General features: G+C 35.2%; 1 protein-coding gene across 4 annotated transcripts in view; it reads right to left on the bottom strand.

Moving 5' to 3' along the window:
• The window catches only part of LOC126755981 (putative fatty acyl-CoA reductase CG5065), a 105305-nt gene that overhangs the window by 40346 nt on the left and 40358 nt on the right, over positions 1-24601 (bottom strand). For 3 of the 4 annotated variants that reach the window (XM_050468735.1, XM_050468736.1, XM_050468738.1), the window contains exon 3: positions 21860-22100. The exons of the other annotated variant lie outside the window; for it this stretch is intronic. The gene's annotated coding sequence lies outside the window, so the exon portion shown is untranslated. The remainder of the gene's footprint in view (positions 1-21859; positions 22101-24601) is intronic. 4 annotated transcript variants of the gene reach the window in all.

The following is a 24601-nucleotide window of genomic DNA, read 5'->3' as shown; positions in this document are numbered from 1 at the left end:
GACTGGAGAACAAGCAACTGCCAATAACAAACGGTAGCTGACTGGAGAGTGGCAGCTTGTCGTTACAAGATGAAGAGGGGTAGTGCTGATTTGTGGTGGACGATTACGACTGTTAGCAATGCAATGTTATTTTATATACTTTTCGGCTTGCTCTACATACTGTGCAGCCAAGTGCAGTGTAACAGGCGGTGTGCAGGAAAAGCTGAGTACCCATAATCAGCAAAAAAGCAAGTCACGCTAAGCGGGCAAGGCTATGCAATGCTGTGCAAGCTTAGCAGTTTGTGAGCAGAAAATCATAGCAGGTGAATTACTGAATTTCATGAGAGTGGCAGATAGGCAGTAAAGTAGTAGAGAAGGTGCTAGTATTGTGGTGACGCCAAGAAGTGTCTAGAAAGCGGCAAATGTTAGCAAGAAAATTTAAGCAATTCAAACGAATTGAGCTCTCAACTAAGAAGAGAGAGACTTTGTTGTAGTAAGTAGAAGTAGTGTAGGGGGAAAGGTTGTAGATATCGCTATTGAAAGCCGGCGATGCGTGCCGCCTGAGACTTTTTAGAAGTGCGAACAGTGCAAGGGCAGCGCTTTAAGAGCATTATTCTATTAACTTTGAAGCTTAAGCTCAAGTGATGAGTCATTTCGTTGATAATGCAAATTTTTCATATTATGATTTTTTTGCTAAAATCGCACAAAATGACACGACTTTACGCTTCATTACTGTGCCTGTGTCGATCAATCGCAACGAAATCTCGTTACGCAACAAAATATCGTCACACTCATAGTATGCCATACCGTAGGTTAACACAGTGAAATTTGCGCCGATTTAAATTTTATTTTCTGTAATATTTGATAGTTTAAAACAAATAAAAATTTTAGGGTTGCCACATGTTTATAATTTTTAATACAAAAAAGTAAATGATCAGGTAACAATGCAAACTGCAGAAGTTTAAAAGCTTAGACTTGGATAAAATTGTATACGATGATTGACACCTGGTTAAAATAGAGTTGCCACATATTTATAATTTTTAATACAAAAAACTAAAAGACTAAGTAGCAATACAAACTGCAGAAGTTTAAAAGCTTAGAAACGCAAATATTTTATAACATAGTTGCCACCTGGTTAAAAATTGTATATGTAAAATAATAAAAAAATTTAATTTATGATGGGCGTTACATTAAAAAAAATGAAAGCTGCATCGAATTTAACTTCAATATTTAAATTGTTTAAAACAAATCAAAATTGTATGGTTGCCAGATGTTTAAAATTAAAAAAAAAAACAACTATTAAACCAAGTACCACTGCAAACTTAAAAAAGCTTAGAGTCGGAAATATTTTTATAAGATGGTTAAAAATAGGGTTGCCACATATTTAAAATTTTTAATAAAAAAAAATTATTATACTGAGTAACAATACAATACAAACGGACAGTCTGAATACCTATGAATTCCATCAGTCTTTGAGATATCGGCATGAAATTTTGCTTACGTCCGTTTCTCCTCAAGAAGCTGCTCATTTGTCGAAAATGTTGTGATCGGACCACTATAACATATAGCTGCCATACAAACTGAACGACCAAGATCATGTTAGTCTTTATTTGTGAAGGGTATTATAGCTTCGATACAACAAAAGTTACTATTTTTTTCTTGTTTTCTTGACATTTTGACACTCAGCCATCAACTATAAATAGGTAACACTATTTTGCAAATTTTCCTTTAACCAAATTCGTATTAAACTTGAAAGATCGTCAAACTCGTTCAAATGCAGAAATTATGACAAGCACAACAGTTAGGCAGGTCTTCAACAAAAACGGTGATTAAAAATATAAAAAAAAATATACACAAAGTAAACTGCTTTTGTCGAGCGTGCAAAGTCCAACTTTTAAAGCCTGTCTAAGTGGCTGTGTGCGTAAGTATATAACAATAAAAGTCGTAAGAAAATTTCACTTTTCGAAATCCAACAGCCGTCTGCATGCTTATTTACAGTTATATGTGAGTGTATGTGTGTGTGTAGCTGCGTAGGTGTGAATACGAGTATGCCGTTATACTATATATTATATATGAGTCGCTCACAGAATACTAAATTCCCAGCCAGTGCAGTAATTGCAACGAAGACACAACAATAAAGTCATGATAAACGCATTGCTACAATAGTAAACGAAAATAATAAACCATATAAAAATAGAAAATTTATTAATAAACGCGCAGAAAGTATAATAGTTTGTAAGTTGTGGCAGAAAAGAACAGTTTCGTCTCAGGCGACTCGGACGATCCGCAATGCACACTCCGAAGCAGAGTCGAGTTTTGATTACAGAAGCTTTGGGTAGTTCTGTCTGAGCTGTTAGGAGGTTGGAATGGCTTTCTTGATTAAAAGTGTAGTTGGAACAGCAAACGTCGTCATATTTTTTTCTGCTCTTTTAAGAGTTCTCTTCAGTGAGGTTTGCCATTTCATCACGAAAAGATATACGATCCAACAACGAGTCGAAATTATTAAAATTTACTACCGAAATTCGGAGGCAGTGGCCTCAACTTTAAGAGCGCTACGTCCCATTTATGGTCGTCATCATCATCATGTCAGATCAACAATTGAGCGTCTAGTGGAAAAATTTGTATCCACAGGCATAGTAAAAAATATTCCCCTGCCAGTGAGACAAAGAAGTGCCCGTAGCGTCGAGAATATTGCTGCCGGTAGCGCATCAATTGAGAAAGATCCAAATCAGTTTCTCACACGTTGTTCTCAAGGAATCTCTGTGACGTCGTTGTGGCGAAAATATCTTTGCCTACATTCTTACAAGATCAAATTGACGCAAGAACTGAAGTCGCTTGACCACCAGAACCGTTGTATGTTCGTGAATTGGGCTGAGCAACAACTTGAAAATTATCCGTATTTTCATCTAAAAATCGTCTTCAGTGATGAGGCTCATTTCGGGCTGAATGACTTCGTCCATAATTAAAATATGCATAAGAAGTCAGGCAGCAATCCACAGGAGACAGCTTTGCATCCCGGTGCGGTTTATGGTCGGGCGGCGTCATTGGGCCGAACATCTTTTGTGATGATCAAGACCGGCACGTTACTGTGAATGGGAATCGCTACCGCTCAATGACAACCGAATATTTTTGGCAAGAATTGAATGATAGGGACTTGGACAATATGTGATTCCAACAGGACGGCGCCACAAGCCACACATCGAATGTCACAATCGATTTATTGAAAACCAAGTTTGGCCCAGTCTATGGGAGGCCTCGGTCGTGCGAATTGACGCCGTTAGACTATTTCTTGTGGGGCTACGAAAAGTCTATGGTCTATGCCAACAGGCCAGCTATTCGTGCGAATATCGAAGGCGTAATTGCAGCAGTAATGGCCGATTTATACTTGAAAACCGTCGAAAATTGGTTTTAGTGTCTGGACTTCTGCAAGCGTGCCGGTCACCACGGGCATACAAAAGAAATCGAGTTCCATACATAAAGGCATAGAATGTACTTTCTCAGGAATAAAGAATTTCATTGATATCCGAACTTTTCTAGCGCTCTTTTTGAAAAACCCGTTACTATATATTAAAATTTTGATAATATTTAAGCTACACAATATAGCTCTGAGGTTTATCTTATCTCTCAAGTTTTTTCGATTTTAATTAGTGAGATGCCTTAAAGCTATATTATCACTCCATTCAAAACTGTACTCATATGATTTATCAGATCCATTCTGCTTTGAAGTCAAGAACCAAATATTAACAATTATGGAATGATTTATCTGATTCGTGCTACCTTAAAGGCAATGCCCAGTTAACACTTCTTCGCCACCCATCCTTTCTTCCCCTAAACACTACTTTAAGAGAAGAGTAAAAAATAGACTAATCGTTTAAATTTACGAACATATAAATATATTTATAACTATTTACATATAGTATATGAGACTATCATTACGATAGCGCGACATAAGTAGCGATATGATGTGCCGTGTGGGCTGCTTAACTCGGTTGCGACGCACTTACGAAGGCACTGCTTAAGCAATCGTGTGCGACTATGGATATATCGGACGGTCGACTGATTTCGACAATGTGGATAAATTGCAATATACTACATAGATATTTATATTAAATATGTGCACGCAAATAAAAATATAATTATATGCATGTATTTAAGATGTATATGTATATGTGTGTGTGCCGGTCAGTATGTGTGTGTACATGGACGTGTCAATGACCAAAAAAGTGTTACTTGAACGTGATATGTTTGATAAACATTTTGTATTTTTTATTTGACACTGTATGTACTTGTATGTATGTATGCGTGTGTGTTTGTGTGCCTGCGCTGACCAGCACTTGCCTAGCTTTCTTTCATGCATTATGTGATGTGTCAGTGATGATGATAATGATTAGTATTATTACTATTTTTATTATGCGCGCTTGGACGTCGGCATTAAAGCAAGGCATGTACATACACAACCACAAATAATTGTACAAAGGCATGCCGGTATGTATGTAGTTCCATGTCGGCGAACAAATAGAGTGCCACTCAATGCTTGACAAATGCGAACTATGACACTTTGAAAGCGCGATTAACTGCCTTACAATGCATAAGTACATGCAAACATACAGACGTTGGAACATACACAGATATATTACAGTGAAAGAAGTATAAATTTGTATATACGTGCATATAGTTATATAGCGTAATCTTAGGGGTTTCTATATATATTTTCCCGTAGTTCCTAGGTGGAACATAGGGCCTCAAAACATACACCACATTTCTAGGGGACTAAAATATGTTCAAACTTTGACAATTTAACATTTTTAAACGCATTTTTTTGTCAAAAAGCTGCCTCGAGTTTTGATTTCAGAAGCTGCAGTTAGTTCTGTCTGAGCTGTTAGGAGGTTGGAATGAATTACTTGAAGTTCTTGATTGTTCCCTTCAAGAGTGATACACTGATTATGGCAACCCTCCAACTTTTCGATATTATTTTTGTAGTACGATTAGTCTTTAGCTTCAAAATAGACCTCGGTTAAGCCGTTGACTTCCTCATTCGAGGAAATTTCTTTCCAAAGAGCAGTCATTTGAGTTCTGAGAACAGGAAATAGTCGCTTGGGACAGATCTGGAAAATAAGCTGGATGCGGAAGTAATTCGAAGACCATATGTAGAAGTTTACATAAGTGAGGAGAGTTATCTGAGCACCCTTCACTTGGAAGTGGCCAGAAACAATTATTTTACATATGGTTCAAGCAGCTCACGACTGCCGGTCTTAGACCAAGTATCCTCCAGGTAGCCAAAAAACATCCGTTTGAAGGCGAGCTAAAGTGAGAAGGTGAAACATCCCTCCCAGGGTTGTGCGCTGGGTTTGGAACCCTCCACGTAAAAAACACCACCAATGAAAAGAAGAAAACAGCTTCGAATGAGAAGAACGATGGCAATACGAAATACCTCCTGTCATCAAGCAAACAGTCGTCGCACTCGCGACTTGGCTCCCACGTCAGTGTTGACAGTCATTACTTCGAAGTCGTAAATAATTTCGTCTATCTTAGAACCAACATTAATAACAACGTCAGCCTCAGGCCCGAGCCGCAGAATAGCTAGTGTTAGCTAGTGCCAACAGGTGCTACTGCGGACTGAAAACACCATCGAGAAGCAAAGTCCTCTTTAGACGAACAAAGGCCAAACTCTACAAGTCACTCATCATTCCCGTCCTGCTATATGGTGCAGAGGCCTGCACGATGGCAACATCCGATGAGTCGGGCGATACGAGTTTTCGAGAGAAAGTTTCTGCGGAAAATTTACGGCTTTTTGTGCATTGGCCTCGGCGAATACCGCAGTCGGTAGAACGATGGTCTGTTGATGAGTAGCGAATTAAGAGACAGCGGCTATGCTGGCTAGGTCATGTCGTACGTATAGACGAAAACACTTCAGCTCTGAAAGTATTCAACGCAGTACCCAACGGGGAATCAGAGGAAGAGGTGGAGAAGACCTGGCTACACTTGGAATCTACAATTCGGCTATAACCGCGTAAGCAGTATCTATGCCAATATAGAAGAAGAATATTCCGACAGATTCCAAATTTATTCACGCACCTTTAGAAAGTCAGGGCTAAATAAAAATCGTATAGATCTATGAGTCTGGCCGCGGACTTTTCAATTAACCTGTTAGACCAGTCTTTGGAGACATTTTTAAGAAGGCGCTAGAGACCACAGTCTCTATGGAAATTCGTATTTAAAAAAACGAAAAACCGTCACTATTTTCGCAAAATTGTCAAGAACGATTCACTCTGATCAATATACTCGGATAATAAACTAGTTTATTATTATATTAAACAATAATCGGTGTCAAATTTCGTGAAGTTATCTTGTCAAATAAAAGAGTGTTCCCGGCAAGTATTTAAATTTGATCGATCAGTTTGTTTGTTATGCTAAATGGACAAGGCTAAATCGACTCACTACGTCGTTGGCAGATATTTTATATATGCTTATATTTTATACGATCTCTGACATTTCCTTTTGGATGTTACAAACTTAAAAGCCCCAGTTCATGGCATGAAAACTATCTTACTGTGAAACTAAGCACTAAAGTGTACTAAAGGCCACAAGAAAACTGCAATTTTTTTAAAAACCTTAAACTAACCTAACCCATTCAGCTCGAAAGTAAACAAAAATTCCCCGAAAATCAAGTACATTGTCAGCTCGACTTGCATAAATTGCAGCTTTACAGAGTTTGTGCAAAAATATAAATGAATTCAACTTGATTTTCTTCAAAGTCGCGCCACTGGTTAGGAAAATCCATCGCAACTCGCTTTTAGCGCAGTTGCTTGAGTTGAAGCAAATTGAAAATAAAAGAAAAAAAATAAACGCTGTAAAAAAGCACATTAAAAATGAAGCAAGTGCCAGAAAGCAGAGCAGCTGATAGGTAGTGAAAGAGAAAATGCACACATACGGTATTGAGGTATTGGCAGCTTAAAGCGTGACCGCTCTGTGTGGCCATGACCCGGTGCAAACTTGTGTATGCATGTTTGTGGGAATTATGACCGAGTCAAAATAATCGTTCGTTAAATGGGTTAAATACATATTTAACATTGTGACGATAATGTGGCAAAACAAACGATGCGGCAACAAAAGACAAAAGTGAGAAAGTCATTCGTAATCAATATTTTTTTCTGTGTTCAAGCTGTGTATTTGTGTATGCCTTATTTATGTACGTGTGTATGTGGTTCAACGCGCACATAAAGATGTCTGAAACACAAAATTATTATCGAACGAAGACTGCTGTCGATATAGTTACCGAACGATATTTTAGTGGGACAAGACGGCTGGTAGTCATGAAAAAAAGGCAGCTTTGATTTTGGACATCTTTAAAGTTAAGGAATGTAACTAAGATGAAACTTGAGTAACGAAAATGAAACTTGAGTAACCAAGATGAAACTTAGAAATTACAAAAATATCAACTACAACAACAAACAAGAGAAAACTCTTAGCAAAAGATTCCTTACCAGAGCTGGATTTCGTTCGGTCTATTTTACTCGTATGGCAGCTATGTGCTATAGTGATCCGATCTAAGCCATTCTTCGGATTACACCGTTGACTTGGAAAACAATCTGTGCCAAATCTCTTGAAGATATCTCGTCAAATGAAAAAGTTTTCCATACAAGGACTTCATTTTGTTTGGTCAGTTTGTATGGCAGCCATATGCTATAGTGATTCGATCTGAACCATTTCCACAGAGAGCAAGTTTCGTGAAAAAAAATTTCGTTATGTGAAAAAGCTTTCCACACGGAGGTCGTGAGCAAAATTTTATCGATATCTCGAAAAACGGTGCGACTAGTTCGCATATATACAGACAAATGGACAGACGTATATGGCTAAATACTCAGCTTATCATGCTGATCATTCATATGTATATATTTTATAGGGTCTGGAATGGATGAAAACACTTCAGCTCTGAAAGTATTCGACGCAATAACCGCCGGGGGAAGCAGAGAAAGAGGAAGACCTCCATTCCGTTGGGAAGACCGGGTGGGGAAGAACCTGACTTCACTTGGAATCTCCAAAAGGAAATGATATATTTTATAGTGTCTCCGACGTTTTCTGCTGGGTGTCACAAACTTCGTGGCAAACTTAATATACAAAGCGTATAAAAACAAGTTTCCCGATCTTGAGAGGTTTAGATCCCTAAAACCACTCATAAACCAAGCCGAAAGCTCTATATATTACTTCAAAGAGATGCTTTCTCGTTTGAGATATCGGAAGAAAAATACATTTCATGTGAACGTCCGGCTGATTACCAGTTAGGAAGCTTACAATTGCTGATCTTACTGGACTGGAATCCAAAATTGTCGAATTGTCACATTGATGAGTTCCACGGAATATCTCTGCACATTGCTCAAAATAGCTTATGCTTCGAGGTAGAAAGTTTGTAATTAAATTAATTTACTTGAGACTCAGATAGGCTGATGTAATTGGATCATGCAGTTAGACCCAAATTTCTTGGTAATCTACAGATTATCTCTTGACATCTTTGATATCATTATGCCATTGTGGATTGCTTAATTTCCTCTTTATTAGTATAATTTTACACTCAACAAGACTATTGAGGTACTAATAGCAGCTTGAGAAAGAACTGAAGCCGCTCGACTTAACCAAGCGACATCGCTTTGCTGTTTGGGTTCTTGAAAAGTTCCAAAAAGATCCGACTTTTTCCTCGAAATAGAGCCAAATTTTGTTCAGCGCTGAGGTCTATTTCTGGCTCAATGGATATATAAACAAGCAAACCTGCCGCATTTAGGATGAAGAGCAATCTGAAGAGATTCAAGAGCTGCCAGTTTATACAGAAAAACAACGGTTTGGTTTGGTTTGCGGGCCGGTGGAATCATCGCTCCACATTTCTCCAAACATGATGCCTGTGGGAACGTTACGGTCAATGGCGACCGTGTTCGCGCCATTATGGCCGACTATTTGATGCCTAAAACTGAAGCTCGTGTTATCGCCGAAATTTTTGTTTCAACAAGAAGGTACCACTTCCCAAACCTCGCGTCAAACAATGGATTTATTGAGAGAACACTTCCCTTAAGATCTGAACATTTCAACTAGATGAATAATTCGTTCAAAATAAAGTAATCTCTTTTAGAGAACTTTTGGAGAGCAAATATCTCGAAATTATTTCATGCGAAAGATGTTTGCTGAAGACCATTGACAGTCATACATTATTGGTCAAAATTATTCAGATTTGCGATAGTCTTGGTTAATTTTTGCTTTAAAGAGCCATAAACTAAAAGCTCACTTTTAGTTAAAAGCCAGGCTTTAATTGGAAATTCCTTAATGGATTATGACTCATAAAAAAATTGGCATTCCATTTACATGGAATTAGAATTGGAAGCTTAAAGAATTTTTATAGCCTAACGCCAAAGCGCTTGCTTTCCCATTAATTTCGAAAACATATAAAACCGCCTTCGAACTCGAACCAGAAACCTGGTCGCCGACCGACTAGTTAACTGGTTATGTTTTTAGGCTAAATAAACCGTAATGCGGAAGTAGGTCAAATCATTTTTCGTTTTTCTTTCACAAAAAAAATTAAAGATTCAACAACAACAACATAGCAATTAAAAATTTTACCGCTTACGCGTCCAGGCACATACATACACACATACATATGTATGTGCGTTGATATAAGTCAGTAAGTCGAATTGAATGAATGTTCGGCTGAGTTTGGTCGACTAGATTGCAGAACTGGTTACAACGAGCGCGGCCACTGTTGCCATCAGAACGTATGACGAAAGAGAGCAAACAAGCTGGCAACGACGGGCGCAGCGCGCGGTGCTGTAAGCGGAAGCACAAGCGAAGAAAGTAAGCGATAGCGTCAAAGAACATAACACACACACACACCTACATATGCATATAACTGTAGACACACTTTGAGGCGCGCACGCACTCGCATAACTGCACGATTTAACGAGCGCGTTCGCGACGCTATAAGGAACCGGCTGTATGTATGAGTGTGCTGCACGCATGCGCGAACGTTGCTTTCAAGTCGGCTTAAATGTTGATGCGCCGACGTCGACGTTGAGGGCGACACATTTACGTTTTAACGTTTTGGGCCATTAACAAAGGCCGCTATGGCGCAACAACAACGGCAACAAGTAGTACTAAAGTCTACCAGCCGCTAGATACAACAGGTGGAAGTGGGTCACACGCACATACAGGCGAACATGTAAGTATACATGCATGTACATATGTCTTATAGATATAACATAGCTGTATACCAAACACGTACATATGTATGTATGTATGTATACACAAGCTACACAAATTAGTGCACATCGCTTCATGCACTTGTCCCCAAAAAAAGGTTTTTCCATTGAGATATTTTTTAAATATTAATATATTGTGTGTATGTATGTATGTCTGCTTGTTTGTCCACTTATGTCTGCGCACAGCATTGCCCGTTTGGCTGCTGCCCGTGTGGACCTGAGCTGATAAACGTGTCGATTGATTGGCTCTCGCGCTCGTTTAACTTGACCGGTTGCTGCGGTGCAACGGTTTTTGGCTCACTTGCTGGCGATTTTTGATGAATGATGAATGATTGCTGCACTTGCTGTTTTTGTTTTTGTTGCCTTTTTTTTAATGGATGCGCCTCAGTCATGGTGGCGCTTGGCGTAAGCGCAGATAAATCATTTCGTCAGCAGCGGACGTGGGCCATCATTTGCGCACACAAACGAGTTATATTAAATGTATACATAAAAATGTGCACATATGCATATGGATACATGTATGTATGTATGTATGTACTATCTAAAGCTTTAAAGGTGACTGTTGATTTTTGAATCGAAATTTAAATCATATTTTCCGAAGTAAATATTTTTTTTATGCATTTTGTATAAAAATTAATTGAAATCAGTTGGCAATAATTATTAAACAAATAAAATATAAAATATTTAATTAAAAATTTCAAATTTATTTTATTACTTATTTTTTATTTTTTTTTTTTTTTTTATTTTAATATTGAATTATAATGAAAACAACAATTTGTTCTTCCAATTTTTTTTTTACTTCAAAAATAGCTTCTTCAAAGTTTTTTTCTTATTTGTTGATAAAAAAAACAACAAATTTTATTAAGTATTTAAAAAGTAAGTGATAGTTATGTCAATTGCTCAACTTCTTTTTTCTTACTTTATTTTTTTCATGTATTAAACTGCTTATTTGTCGATAAAAAAATTATATTTTTTTGGACTAAAAAAATTTTAAAAATTTTGAAAGTTCATTTCATTAGAAAAATTTAAAAAATATTAACTAAAACTAATTATAATACATTTTTACTGTAAAAATAATATAAAAAAATATTTAATTTTTTTTATTTTTCTTTTAAATTTAAGATTCTCTTGTTAGTTTTCATATATTTAATAACTAAGAATTAAGTTTAGTTGCTTTATATCTTTAAAAATATTTAATTAAAATTGAAAATTTATTTAATTACAAAATTCTTTTTTACTTAAATTTTTATAATTAAATATTTAAAATTGAATTTATTTACATTAATATGTTTTTTCAATTTTTTTATATTAAAAATAGCTTCTTCAAAGTTTTTAATTTCTTATTTGTTGGTTAAAATAAACAAATTTTTTTAAGTAATAAGTTAAATTTAATTGCTTAACTTTTTTATTATTATTTTTTCATATATTTAACGGCTTATTTGCCGTTAAAAAAAAATTTTTTGGTAATAAAAAAATGTATTAAAAATAATAAATTAAATTTCATTCAAAAAATTTTTTATTCAACTTTTTTAATGCAAAGTTTATTAATTTTTATTTTAAAGTTTATTATATGTATTCACAAATTTAATTTTGTTTTAATTTTTAGATTTCTTTGTTTGTTTTCATATATGTATATATTTAACGTTTAAAAATTTAAGTTTAGCTCTGTTATCTTTTAAATTAAATAATGCCTTTACTTATTACTTGTTAAACGCTATTTTAGTTTTTTTTTTATAATTTATCTTTGCTTTTTATTTATTTCGTGTGTTTTACTTTTATGCCCTCTTAAATACTGAATACGAAATATATTTAAATATTTGCCTTTGTTTGGCAACGTTTTATTGTATCATTAAAAATTTCTAGGGATTTTTTAAAATATTTTTTCGAATTTATTGTTACTTAAAATTTATAAAACTGCGGTTTTTAAAATATTTATTATATTGTAATTCAAAAAAGTTTAGTTTTATATTTTTTTATTTATTTTTTTTTTTAATTTTGTAACCTTAACGACTGGCACGCTATTGTTAACTCGGCTATAATCGCGTAAGCGAAGAAGAAGAAGAAGAACCTTATTTTGTCACTTCTTCAATCTGCAATATCATTTTTTTTATAAAATTAAAAAAAGTTTCTTGTGATTTTCTTTTAACTTTTTTCGAATTTATTTTTATTTCTCATAGAAATTGTAAAAAAAAATATATAAAAATATTTTATTTTATTTTATTAATATTTTATTATTTTTATTTATTTATTTTTTGTAACATAATTTTATTTTGTCACTACTGCAATTTAAAAATTTTTTTTTTCATAAAATTATTTATTTGTATTTATGAAAAGGAAAAGGAAAAGCGTTTTTAAAATTGTTATTTTCAATGAATTTATTCTGTACTCTCTAACAATTTTTTTTCTTTTGGTTTATTATTTATATAATTTTTTATTATTTTTATTTATTTATTTATTTTTTTTTTTTGTTCAATTTTGTAACATGACCTTAATTTGTGACTACTTCAATCTTAAAAAGCTATTTTTTTATAAAATTATTATTTTTTAACAGGAAAAGAAATTAAAAATATTTAAAATGCTAAACAAAATTAAAAAGTTTTTTTTACTAATTTTTATATATGTATATTTTAAATCTGAATATTATTATTTAATTTTTTTAATTTCTTTAACATAGCCGCATTTGGTTATAATATTATCATGATTTATTTAATTTTTTTGTTGTTAACGTTCAAATAAGAAAAGTGGACAGAAAATACTATTTAAAGAAATTTTTGTAATTATTTTCTTTAACTTAGAAAAAATACAGAATTGCTGAAAACAGTAATTTTTAGTGAATTTTATTTCACTCTGTTTAATTTTTCATTTTAATAGAGTATATTTTACTTTTAAAACCAAAGCTTAATAAAACAAAAAATATGAAAAGAATTTGAAATTATTTTTGCATATTTTTACTTTATTTTACTACCACAATTCATCCTCATTGCGTATTTAGGAAATTTAGTTATAGATTTTTATAATTAAACTGGTTCTAAATATATTAAAATTTACGAAAACAAAAAAATATTTTTTATATACTTTTCTTTTTCTATTAATATTTCTAATGTATTTTTAAGAAATTATAAAACAAATAACTTTGAATGAAAACTTAATATTATTTTTTTTTAGTAAATGTATGTAAATAATAACGTTTAATATATAATTTTTTTTATAAAAAATATTAAATTATCTTAAATGGTCTTCGGTTTGTATAGCAGTTTTTTTTTTCAATATTAAAAATTTTAAAATTTTTTATACAAAAAAATATTAAAAACAGAAATTTTTATATTTTTAGGTTTAACGCTAAAAAAGAGCACACAATACATACATATATTCATATATACGAGTACAATGCTTTGTTGCACAAGTATTGTATTTACAAGTATATAAGGTATAACTGTTTGTGAATACTTCACCAAAAAAGTATCGAAAACTCAGCTAATTTAATCATTAATTGTGTAATCTGCCACCCTGCTTCCAGCGTAAAACTTTTAACAGTTAAATCATTACGCTATCCCATGATTACATAAGCACCGATACTGGTCTGTAGGTAAATCGGTAAGTATGTCGGTATGTCGACAGCGTGCCAGCGCTCCTTTGTTTACAAAAAGCGCAAAAACCGCCTCACGCGGCAGTCACTTTGGCAGATCTTTTTATAACATCATCTCAAGCGCATGCGCAATCGTCAGCCCCACACATACGCACAATTGCAAACGCGCGCACATACACAAACGCAGACATACGCACGTAGCATAAGTATATATGTATGTACTTGAAGCTGTGTGTAACGTTTCTGTCGCGGTTTTTCTAGTTTTTTGGATTTTTATTATTTTTTTTCTTTTTTGCATAGGGATACATTTGAGTTGTACGAGTTCCGTTCCGTTCGATGTGTAAATTTCAATAACAAATACAACAAATATGTGCTAACTGCACTATTTACTTAGTCGCAAATTATTTGTAATGGATTGTTGTTGTTGTTGTTGTTTGATTTACGGCGTCACCACTACAAGTGACTCGCAGACTGCGCGCGGGAAAGTTTCATTGAAATTTCAATGGAAGTTTAGTGAAATTGTTGATACATCAAGTCATTTAGTACTATATATGTACATACTCGTATGTATATATGCAGGTATACATATACATATGTATGTGCGTATTATTACCTGCAACCATATACATATGTAAATAAATATATAATTCATTTCATTCATTCATACATATCTACACACATACATACGTATGTATATTGCGCTCAAGTTTTCATACATGATTTTATGCTATGTTTAATGTACTGTTATAACCTTGAAAGATTTCGCTAACCCCTGTGAAATCCATACATACATATACTGCCATCTACCACTTATGATTCATTAACACGTTGGAAATCACTACGTTTTGTTAATCAGAAGTAAGGAATGCGTGATACATTAACTTTTTACGCGTATCTGATTTCCTTTACTTAAAAAATATTGCACGCCCTAAATGTTAGTTCATACATATGTATGTAAATAATAGTTCTTCCGGGTCAAAGACTTCTTTAAACCTATGGATGAGGCTTACACGAGACACCAGATAGATTTCTTGTGATGTTTTTGTTGGAGTTTAAACATGTTGATTATTTTTTATCAAAAATCATCACAAAAAATATGAAATATCGATAATCGATCAAGTTTAAAGTTTTATTTGAAAAACAAAGTTTAACAGAAAATGCATTTTTGATTAATACTCAAACATATATCAAATGTCTATTCGAAAAAGGAAACATTAGATAGGACATATTGAGAATGTTTGACGAAAATCTTGATATAAAGAATTAGATGAAAACCGAAAATACGTATGTATATCGAATATTTGATCGAAAAATGTTAATAAAATATTAGTTTTATTAATAAAAATGCATTGAAACCTTCCGCAAATTCACGAAATTTAAAATGAAACGCTGGTGTTTATCGATAATATTTTGAAAAAAATTTATGATACAAAAATATGAAAATATCGATAAAGTTAAAAAACAATTATGATATAAATATATGAAAATCGAAAAAATATGTATTTATCGATTATTTTTTATCGATATTAAATAAAGGAAACCGAAAATTTAAAACAAAAATCTGATGAAAATCGAAAACAAATTGATCGATTATTTTTATCGATTATTGAATAAACTTTAACGAAAATTTTTATTTTAAAAATTTGATCAAAATCGAAAATATAAATTTTTAACAAACATTAATATGTAAATCGAAAACATGTATGTATATCGATTATTTTTATCGATATTTTAATAAATGTATCGATAAATTTTGATAAATATTTTCGTTATATAATAAATTCAGCTAAAACATGCCACAAAATCATGAAATTTAAAAGGAATTGCGTGTTTTTATCGATAATATTTTGAAAATACCGTTGCATTTATTGTATTTATCACAAAAACTTTATAAAAACTTATGTTATATTCAAATTTTGGTATCCAGTTTCTAGAAAAATATTTACGGCAACACAAAAAATTTTATCGAAAAGTATTAAAAAAGTATCGATAAAGTTAGCAGATAAAGCCACAACAACACACGTTCAATAAAAAGGTTTATGAAATTCACAAAATTTTTCGATATTATTTTGAAAATATTGATATAATTTATCGATAAATTTTGATCAAAATTTTAGTTCATTAAAAAAATATATTTAAATGGGCTCTTTTATTGAAAAAATCGCTTTGATAAATCATGAAATTAAAAGAAGTTTATTATTTTTATCGATAATAATTAGAAAACAGCGTTATAATTTATCGAAAATTTTTGATATACATACATAAATACAAGTTTTAAAAAATTCTGATAAAGCCACAAGTTACATAAAAAATGTCATAAAATTCACAATTTTTTTCGATATTATTTTGAAAATATCGATATAATTTATCGAAAAATTTTGACCAAAATTTAAGTTCATTAAAAAAATATATTTAAATAGACAAAATCGCTTTTATAAATCATGAAATTAAAAGGAATTTATTATTTTAATCGATAATAATTAGAAATTAACGATATAATTTATCGAAAAAATTCAATAAAAAATAGCATAAAATTCACAAATTTATCTATATTTTTTTGAAAACATCGATATAATTTATCGATACATTTTATTCAAAATTTTAGTTCATTAAAAAACTTTTTTTTAATAGACCGCTTTTATTGAAAAATATCATTAAATTGAAACCCACTGATTATATTTATCGATAATACTACGAAAATATCTTTATAATTTATCGAAAAACGTTTATAAATATATTAGTCATATAAAAAAATAAATTTTAAACGAACCGATTTAGACTTTATTGAAAAAAAAACGCTCATTTAAAGTGCAACTAAACGTTAGGTCAGAAATAATAGGAAAATAACTTGGAAATTTACCGAAAATATATTAAAATGAAAATACATTTAAATGAAATAATAATGCACAAAGATATTCCTATATTCTAAATGAAAACACCAAAATCTTTCTCTTCTTAATTATACATACAAGTAAACTGAGCTCATAGCAGAATAAAAGTTCTATACATTAACTTACAAACTCACTTTCTACAGAGCGGCCGCTGTGGGGTATTTATTACCAATGCCTTTTAACTTTGCTTCACAAAATCTTTCTTTATTTCCACTTTTCTTTGGGTCAATTTCGTTTGAACACACACACACACATGCACGATAGTCAACACGATTCTTTGATAATCCGGTAATTTTGGAAATTGGGTCAGTGGCCTTGTGCAGCTGCAGATCTTCGATTGAGAAAAACAGTAAACAACAATAACTATTTGTTTCACAATTTCAACAAAACTATATAAATATGGAGATTAACGTATATATATACTATGTATATATACATCCATATATGTTTATATTTAGTTAGCTTGAAACGTACGCTTTTTTGATCTTTTTTTTTATTAAAAAAATTGAAAGAAAACGCGTTTTCAATTTACTTGCTCGACGCTGCGAAAGTCCACACGCTTATGCCGTTGCTGTGCTCGTACACGCCTTACTTCAGATTCTTTAACGAATATTGAAGAAGACACAATTCTTTTTGTTGGTCACTTAAAATTTCTCCGTTAATTTCACTTTCTCGCGCAAAGCGCACAACGCACACGCGCACACGCACGCACGCACGCACACAACACACACGACCGATACGCGATCAGCCAACGCACAACATTATCGAAAACAACAACAACATAAGCAGCAGTAAAATTTTGTTGGCAACAGCCGAGTTGAAAAAAAGAGAGCAGGAAGGTAGAAATAAACGTTGATCGACGCAATGTGAAAATTGTTGCTGTTGTTGTTGGACTTTCTGGTGTTTTTTGTTTTTTTTTTGGATTGCTGGTGAATTGAAAAATGCAAAAGTGTCGCTTTGTCGTGTTGTCTGTGAAGCGTTCGATTAGGCTGCTTACCGTTGAATGTCAAGCATAGCGAACACAAGCACATATGTATATGTGATGGTGATACATAAAGATCAGGCTTTGCACTGGACCCAGTTCGGGCTTTTCGCAACTAAATAAACACTTAGCGAACTTTTCGTTTCGTATGCTACTTTTTTTCTTCTCTTTTTTGCTTTTTGCGTACATGCACTGCGTTGAACTTGGTGTGTCTTGGTGTCTTTTCCTGCGTACGCCGATTCTTACGCGCTATAGCCCACACTGCCGGATGATACGGTTGGCACAATTGACGCTACTGCGGCTCTAGACATGAAGCCGTTCGAAATTGAACTAAAGCGCTGACGAAGAAGTGAAAGACTTTTATGTCAAGGTATGAAAGATGTGAGATGGCGCGCCAGCGAAGAAGAGTGGACGCCAGTAAGCTAAACGACTTTGGCAGAGTGGACGGACACAGCAAAGAGCACATGATGCAAACAAATCATAAATAGTTGAGCGAAGGCAGACAGACAGACAGCGCACGGGCTGAACTCGGAGCGCGCGCATTTGAGCGTCAAGTCGGGCGGCGACCGCCCAACAGATCGACGAGGCGAACGCCAGGGAGCAGACCGATAGCCACAAAGGCCAAACACACGCCAGCACAAACGAGAGCGGGCGCGCGCGCACGAACGCTGTGAGCAGTAGCCCGAACAGTTGTCTACTTTGTGTCAGCGCCCGCCGCCGCGCCGCGCTGTTACGATCATGTAAGCTACTCGAAAAAAAGAGTTGAACACCTGCTCGCGTGACGAAAATCGCCAAGAAAAGAGCTGAAGAAAGCAGCGAAGCTGCAGGAGTTGTGAAAATGATAAAAATTTCCAAAAACTTGAAATGAAATGGCAATGCCGGCGTAACTGGAGTTCAAGTTGGCGTACTAGCAGCAACAGCAGCACTCGCTGTCGTTGTTTTGGTGCTTTGGAAATGGAGTTGCGTGGAGCTGTGGCTGGCGTTGAAGAGCGCACTTATGCTCCGTCTGTGCTAAAGGCATAAACACTGTAAAAAGAAAGTATGAAAACAGCATAAAGTAAGCTGATGATAAACGCCAAGTTGAAACTGTAATCTGGTGATGTTTGAAGCGGCAATAAACAGAGGCAAAATCACAGCTCAATGCACATACAAACGGGCTGAGTGTTGTGAGCGCTATATTATATAGAGTTCATTTTAATTGAGAGCAGAATTAAGAAAGCGTTAATTAAAGAGTCGTTGCAGCTATCTACATGCATATTTATGTATTTTAATGCAGTGATCTTTGCAGATTCGCTAGTCAGTTCGGTTACGAGCTGGTACTAATAGGTTCGTTGCTGTGAACCAACGGCATTGTTGTTGATCTAGGTTGTTCAGAATTAAAAATATGGATTAGCAATTATAGAAAATTGAAAATTTATCCAGAAGGTGGTAACCAAGCTATAATACCCCTCACAAATACAAAAGGTTATATACAAAAACTTGATTCCGATCGTTCAATTTGTATGGCAGCTATATGGTAAAGTGGTCCGATCTGAACGATTTCTTCGGAGATTGCACCGTTGCTTCGGAAAAAAACCCCATAATAATAATTTTCGTGCAGAAATCTCGTCAAACAAAAAAGTTTCCCATACAAAGACTGTATTTGGATCGTTCAATTTGTATGGCAGCTATATGGTAAAGTGGTCCGATCTGAACGATTTCTTCGGAGATTGCACCGTTGCTTCGGAAAAAAACCCATAATAGTTTTCGTGCAGAAATCTCGTCAAATAAAAAAGTTTCCCATACAAGGACTTCATTCCGATTGGTCAATTGGTCGATTCCGCCGACTAAGCAGCTTCTCGGAGAGAAAAGAATGTGTATTGTATAAATCGATATCTCAAAAACTGAGGGACTAGTTCGGGTATATACAGGCGGACAGGCATGAGGACAAGACTAAGTCGACTCAGCTAATCACCTGATTATTAATATACATTACATTAATGTCTTAAGTTTTCGATGCTGGCGTCTGCTTAGAAAATGAAAAAATCTCAAACTTAGTGTACAGAAAGTTCTTGACTGAGTCATACTGATCTTTTAGGAACGAAGAAGTTCCAAATGAATGTGCATATCATGTAGATACATAAAAGTTTTCGTTCTTCATTAGAAACACCTAAAGTGTTCTCGAGAAAACGTTGATTTCCAACCAACCAGTCCATGTTTTTATCACGAAAATGGAAAGTACCTCTCCGAGCCGTTCGATACCAAGCGAGATTTCAGACAAGGAGACGGAATTTGCGCTGCTTTATATGGCCACTGTAGTAAATTCCACAAGAAGCTAATCGCCACAGTCCTTGTCCCGTTCATCACACTTCTTGGACGGCGATGATGTCATTTACCCAGCTGGGCAACGGCATCTTCCCAATTAAAGGACCGGACGCGCGCATGCCCTTAAATTGTAATCCTTAAAGCATTTGCGGTGATCGTCATCGAAAGGAGGGTCTCTCATTCGAGGCTGTTTTCATCCTTTCATTGGGGTGTCTTTTACGCGGCGGGTCCCAAACCCCTTCTAGCCTTCTCACTTTAACTCGCCTTCAAACGCATGTTTTTTGGCTACCCTGAGGATACTTGATCTAAGACCTTAAATCGTAAGCTGCTTGAACCATATTTGGGGCACTCCCAAATGAATGACGCCTCAGATACAGCCGATTCTACTTAACCAAATTTCTAAAGATGTGATATTAGAATAAATTGTCTTGTAATAACCCCCACAATGATGCCAAGTTTTTTCACCTAAAACTAGAATTTTTTGGTCTTCCCCTTCTAGTATTCCAAGGCTTGAGATGTACCTCTATAGTTCACTGATTCTAGCTAACCTTGACGGAACTGAATAATCTAAAGCATCTTCAGGAAACTACCTTCCTAGCTTAGAACGGGCGAGCCTACTCATCTGCCTTTTCATTTCCTTCAATTCCTATATGACTGGATATCTAGAAGATGTTCAACGAGTTTTTGTCATTAGTCCGGCATACAATGTGTTCTCTCCATTTAAGTTTTTAGTTTTTTATATACATATGTGGGTTATCACCGAGATCTTTGGCAGAGCTCAAGAGTGCCAAAAAATTCTTCTTTTTTTTTTTGCTCTTTACTGGAGTAGACAGCGCTTACATGGTTATAGCCGAGTTCACAACAGCGCGCCAGTTGTTTCATCATTTCGCTATTTCGCTTCAATTCAAGAAACCAGTGCAGCTAGGTTCTTCTCCACCCGATCGCTCCAATGGAATGAAGGTCTTCCTCTGCTTCCACCGGCTGGTACTGAATGGAAAACCTTCAAAGCTGGAGTGTTCTCTTCCATTCGGACAAGATGACCTAGCCAGCGCAGCCGCTGTTTCTTGACTACTTATGTCGCCGTATATCTCGTACAGTTCATCATTCTTTCGACCGCGATACTAGCCGTTGCCAATGCACAAACGAGCATAAATCTTCGGTAAAACCTTTTTCGTAAACACTCCTAAGGCCGACTCATCAGATTATGTCATAGTGTATGCCTCCGTACCATATAGCAGGACGGGAATAATGAGGGACTTGTAGAGTTTGGTCTTTGTTCGTCGAGACAGGACCTTACTTTACAATTACAGAAGTTGTACCGCTCAAATAATGAAGGCCAGAGGGTTCTGGTGTTGATTTGGGTTACTTTTGAAAGAGATGGGTCTAAACATCTCTTATGGAACCAGTGAGCTCTCAAAGAGTAGGATTTCCATATGGCAACAGTGAATCCTCAAAGAGAACTATTACCTATACATATAGGCCTTTGCCATCTTCCATTCTGTATTTTAGTTTCCTTTTAGCCCTTCCCTCTAAGCATTTTCACTGCGCACAATCACTGCAACTAAAACTAGCCTAGCCTAACCTAACCTAACAAATAAATCAAAATATTTGCACAGCTGTTCGTATAAATAGCTTTGCATATGTAAGTAGATGGTATGTGTTGAGAGGCCTCCAATACATAGCGCATATCGCGCAGAATGTTTGTAAGAAGAACATGGTTGGAAAATTCGATATTAGCTAACACTGGCAATGACACCAAAACGTGACGCATGAGTGATGTGCCGATGACTGCAAATGCTTACACACATACTTACGTACAAATTTATATAATTTCTTGGTGTAATTGCGTGGTAATGCAACAAAATCACTAGTTACTTACATTTGTATGTATTTAGTCAGCTGCGTGTTCAAGCTCATGTCCAGCTACAAACAAACTTTTACACTTTTCTCGCGTTTCATTTCTCCATGTTTCTTTCTTGCAGCGCAACATAAATATTCGCACTGTTGCACACGCATGAATAGATTGTGGTAATATAGCAGAGCTCTATTTTATGTTTCCAGTTCATACAAGATCAGCCGCGAGTAATTGCATATGCATGTACGAGAGCGGATGGATAAGTCTGTGAAATTGAAAAAATATAAATTTTTATATTAAATGAGGAAATTTTATTGAATAACGAGTTATAAAATAATATTCAATATCTTTTAAAAAAATCAATGATTAAGAAAATATAGAACAGCACTCAGCGGCATTCTAGTAGCATTGGACTTGCCAAAAGCTTTGACACAGTCAATCTATGCTCCCTTCAGTGATAAAGAGTTAGACCATATCTGTGCAGTTGGGAATCATCTGTACTGTTTCTAGACCAGTCAATTTGTATCATAAACGCCTAAATATTAATGTCAAAAATCACCCTATGAGAGAACAAGCCTAGTAGCCTTGGACTTATCAAAAACTTTTGACGCAGTCAATCACATAACGCTACTACAGCTCATCGAACCCTTCAGGGCTGAAGAGGTAGACTATGAACTAGCTGAGCATCATCAGCCGTATTGTTTCGAGGTGAAAACTCTTCATTAAGAAGTATTAAACAGAGATTTGCAGAGTGAAGTCCATTACCCACTACTCTTTAACTCCTAACAACAAATTTTCGAAACTACCTCAACCACCATAGGGAATTTCCATCACCTCATACGCAGGTGATTTTACGATTCTGACGATACTGACCCTCCAGGGCTGAAGAGGTAGACCATGAACTATCTGAGCGATCGGCAGCCATCCGTACTGTTTCGAGGTCGAAATTCTCATAAAGGGGGAATTAAACCGGGATTCTGCAGGGTGATCTGGCAATATAATCGCTGGGATGTGTTCGAAAGTAAACAGCTATCTCGCCGATCTTTCTCGCTTTCCTCTCTCCACTACTGTTTCAACTTCTATATTTTAAAATTTCCTCAACCAACTAATAGAATTTCCATCACCTCATACTCATACTGGTAATGGAATCGATGGCATGTGTTCGAAAGTAAACAGCTATCTCGTCGAACATTCTCACCCATCTTTTTTGCTTCCTCTCAGCAAGGAGCCTGACAGTATCCCCCAATAAACCCACCGCAACTGTATTCATTAACTGGACGAAGACTAGTCACCAACTACGGTGCCGATATGGTCACCTAGATGTAGTAAAGCACAGGCGAAGAAGCTTCTAGCGTGTTATAATGCTGCACTCCTTACAATGACAGAATGCCTCGTGATGTCTCCTGTCGAACATCTACTTAGTGAGGCCCGCATGTTTCCGAACAAGAAGTAGAATACACTCCTCTCCAAGCAATTCCGAATGGGACATCATCCCTGCAGTCGTCTGCTTGAAACGGAGCCACCAGCCATAGGAGACGAAAAGTTCGAGTTGTCCCAAGAATCTAGAGTGACCTTTGCGCAACTACATTGTGGTTACTGTATCAGGTTAAACTCCTACTTATCCTCCTCAAATGACACCAACATACCAATTATATGTATATAATGTGTGGAATGAGTTCCCGCAAGACTCTAACCATCTTCTTACATGCTCAATGAATCCCACTCATCTAACACCCCTCTTCCTATCTTCCTATGGTCCGTTTCTTTGGAAGCAGCACGTTTCTTGAGCATACCGTTAGATGACTTCGATGATAACCAACCTGAACTTTAGCACCCAAGCGGGGATTGGATAACCGCTACAACAACTACAACATAAGTTACGAATAAAGCGTCAGTTCCCAATAAAGTCGAGTGGATACATTGTTATGGCTCCGATTTTTTCACGATATTTTAGTCACTGTAGATAAATAGTTCAAGAAAGAATGAGGAGATCGCTGTCAAGTGAATACCAACTAAGTCCCACAATTCAACAATTCGAAGGTTCTGATAAAATATTCTGCGCTTTTTCCACTCTAGCCACCTAATTTCGAGCCGAAGCCACCTAAATTCGGAGCCGAGGAAATATGTTGTCTTGTAAACCGTTTCATCATCAGCACTGAATTTTGTTGCACCCGCTTTACCGTATATTTGCAGGTTAGTTTTCAAGATTAGCTTGACGTTATGATTCCTACTATATTTTTCAATGCTCTTTCATTTTCCTCTGCACCTTTGTATACTTTTTTGATCCTCTCTGAAGGTTAAGTTCTGATTTCAACATAAATGAGATCACCACAGTTGCAATCGCAGACGACATATATGAAGATGTAGAAGAATATTATATTGAGATTGAGCTGAAAAATAATTCTCTCAAGCAGTTAGACACAGATCATATTTATTAAGTCTAATGTTAATGAGGAGGATGGAGACAAGTGTAGAAGTTCACGCAAAAGAGGAAAGTTCTCTGAGCGCCATTCACTTGGGGGTGGCCAGCACCGATTATTTTGCATATGGCTCAAGCAGCTCACGACTTCCGCTCTTAGACCAAGCGTTCTCTAAGTAGCCAAAAAACGTCCTTTAGGTGAGCTAAAGTGAGAAGGCGAAACATCCCTCCCCAGGTTGTGCGCTAGCCTTGGGACCCTCCACTTAAAAAACACTACCAATGAAAAGTAGATTTGAATGATCCATCAGTTCGTAACTTTCAGGTCGAAAGAAAACGGCCAAAAGTAC

Source organism: Bactrocera neohumeralis, chromosome 4 (genome assembly GCF_024586455.1).
Source record: "Bactrocera neohumeralis isolate Rockhampton chromosome 4, APGP_CSIRO_Bneo_wtdbg2-racon-allhic-juicebox.fasta_v2, whole genome shotgun sequence".
Lineage (NCBI taxonomy): Eukaryota > Metazoa > Arthropoda > Insecta > Diptera > Tephritidae > Bactrocera > Bactrocera neohumeralis.
This window is presented reverse-complemented; position numbering and strand designations above follow the sequence as displayed.